This window comes from Alligator sinensis, unplaced genomic scaffold, assembly GCF_000455745.1.
Source record: "Alligator sinensis unplaced genomic scaffold, ASM45574v1 scaffold406_1, whole genome shotgun sequence".
Lineage (NCBI taxonomy): Eukaryota > Metazoa > Chordata > Crocodylia > Alligatoridae > Alligator > Alligator sinensis.
Window position 1 is genome coordinate 837,481 of NW_005842181.1, and position 2,669 is coordinate 840,149.

At 44.8% G+C, this 2,669-nt stretch overlaps 1 protein-coding gene across 4 annotated transcripts in view; it reads left to right on the plus strand.

Annotated features, from left to right (window-relative positions):
- Positions 1–2,669, plus strand: part of STARD13 (StAR related lipid transfer domain containing 13) — a 499,481-nt gene that overhangs the window by 168,569 nt on the left and 328,243 nt on the right. The window lies entirely within an intron of this gene.

A 2,669-nucleotide genomic window follows, 5' to 3' on the forward strand; every position in this document is an offset into this window, starting at 1 on the left:
GACATCGAGTACCAAATGGATGGAGGACTGTTCATCTGGGATGTTTTCACTCAAAGACCAAAGAATTCAAAACAACCATCCTTGACCTTGACTGCATCATCTTTCATACTCTGAGGAAAACCTCCAGACCATGAGCATCTCTTTATAAATGCCTACCAAACTAGAGAACATGGACTAAACAAAGACATTGGATTGTTGATACATTATAATCTGCCTGGCAACTGACTCCCCAGCCCAGCCCCTGGCTTGTTTACTTTTCATTCCATCCAGGAAGAGCGCACACCAACTGCTGAAACTTCCTTAGCCTGACTGAGGGTTTTGAACCCGAAAGCTTGCTTAATAAATATTCTCCAACTATTTGGGTTGGTCTAATAAAAGATATCAAATTCACCCAAGGAACCTTGTCTGCCTATGTCCTTAGACCAACAACTAAACCCCTGTACCAAACTTTGGGCCTCTCTCAACATTGAGAAAACTGAAGTGCTCTATCCACCTGCCCCAGGTCATGAATGTGACCCCCTCCCCAAATTGTCTTAGAAGGAAAGACCCTGGAGGTAGCTGAGCACTTCCCATACCTCAGTAGCCACCTCGCTCAGAGAGTGAACATTTATGAGATTCACCACAGGATCTGGTGTGCAAGTGCTTCCTTCAGGAAATTGGTCTGGCATATTTTTATTGATTGTGATCTTTAGAAAGACACCAAGATGCAGGTCTACAATGCACTTGTAATCCTCACTCTCCTCTATGGATGTGAAACATGGGTGACACACCAACTATTATTTTAAGAGCCTGGAGAGAGATCGCCAATGATTCCTCCAGAAAATCCTCCACCTCAAATGGGAAGATCATCACACAAATGCCAGCATCCTTGCTGAAGCCAGTGCTTCCAGCATTGAGTCTGTGATTTTCAAGCACCAACTTTGCTGGACTGGAAATTGTGTGTGAATTCCTGACTCTCAGTGCCCAAGCCAAGTGCTCTGCTCCCAGCTTACTTGCAGCCTGAGATCTTACGATGGTCAGGAAAAATGCTACAAGGACACATTGAAGACAGACCTCAAGGAAGCATGCTGACATTAAGAACTAGGAGGAGCTGGCTACTAACCAATTCCAGTGGCACTCAAATTGAGGGATTGCTGCTGCCAACACCAATAAAGATATATTTCTTGAGATGAAGCTATTCTTATCAGTGAATTAAAAATATTTTTCTCTTTCTTGAATTACATTCACAACTTAGAAACATCTCTAGAACATTAAGTTACCAATTTTTTGCCGTGGTCACTTATTTTCTTAGCCATAAATAGATAAATAATGTTTTCTTAGATAAATAATGTTTTCCCTGGCTTTGGAATGATTTAGTGCAGGGTTTTCAACCTTTTTAAAGAAGTGTACCCCTCCTGGTGGCAGCAGCCGGACATGGAGTGGTGGGGAGGGGAGCTTGCACACGGTGGTCACCGCTGCCACCCACCACCCTGCGCCGCTGCCATCTACCGTGTCGCCATCACTGCCACACCCTGCTTTCCCATGGCCACTTGCACATGCGGCTGCATGGGCTGCTGACAGGCTTTGCACCTGGCCAATCATGCACTGCCCATCAGCAGCCCATGGAGCTGCATATGCAACCAGCCATGGGAAAGCGGCGTGGGGCAGTGGCGGTGTGGGGTGATGGATGGCTGCAGTTGCCCCCACGTGCAAACTTTCCCCCCTCCCCCCGCACCCTGCCAGCCAGCTGATGTCTGTGCGGCCCACAGAGGGGCGCCGCTGCCCTTGCTCCCTCCCCCCGGCTCTTCTCCTGGGAGGCAGCAGTGCAGGGTGGTGGGTGGCAGTGCTCCGTCCACACCCACCCACACATACCCCCTAGGACTTTTCCAAGTACCCCTAGGGGTACATGTACCCCTGGTTGACATCCCCTGATTTTGTGGTATTAAATATTAATGCATATTCTCTAGCCCAGGATACTTGTGAGATATAACATAGGAATGAAATTATGTACCATATGGCAAGTTTAAAAGACTGAATATTTTAAACAAGTTGGTGTTTGGAGAAAACAAATTTTACAGTAAACCATCCTGTAAGTCTTTTGAGGCTTTTGAAAATCTTTTTGGATGGGGAAAGGAGACAGAGAATTAGAATGTATTTTGCACACTCCTTATTCTCAAAAGAAACTTTGTTAAGTAGAACCTATAATTTTTCATTGTGCAGAAGCAGGTGCCAAAGCATTTTTAAAACTATAGACTAATAATACTTGGCATTTGTACAGCACCATCAAAGCAGGTATCTGCAAGTACTACGCAAATATTTTTAAAGGTTTTTAGGAGTGAAGTTCTGAATTGGCCTTCTGAAAAGTGATCGGGTGATGAACCTGAAGTGCTTCAAGATGGAATTCAACCAATAGAGTTGGGGCATTCTTGATGAATCTGAGTGTCATATATGGATTTGAATATTTGGCATTTCATGAAAGGATTGAAAGGAAACTAGATCTCAGTGTGGGAGGTGTCTGAGAATCCTATGGTTCAGGGGTTTTGCTGATGGCTTGCAGGGCCCAGAACTAAATTATTTCCCCATGATTTCAATACTAGTTTCTAGAGATTATTTTGGGTTGTTGTTGTTGTTGGGTTTTTCTTTTCTTTTTCTTTTTTTTTGCTGATGGCCCCCCCAGCTGTTTCAGCAGG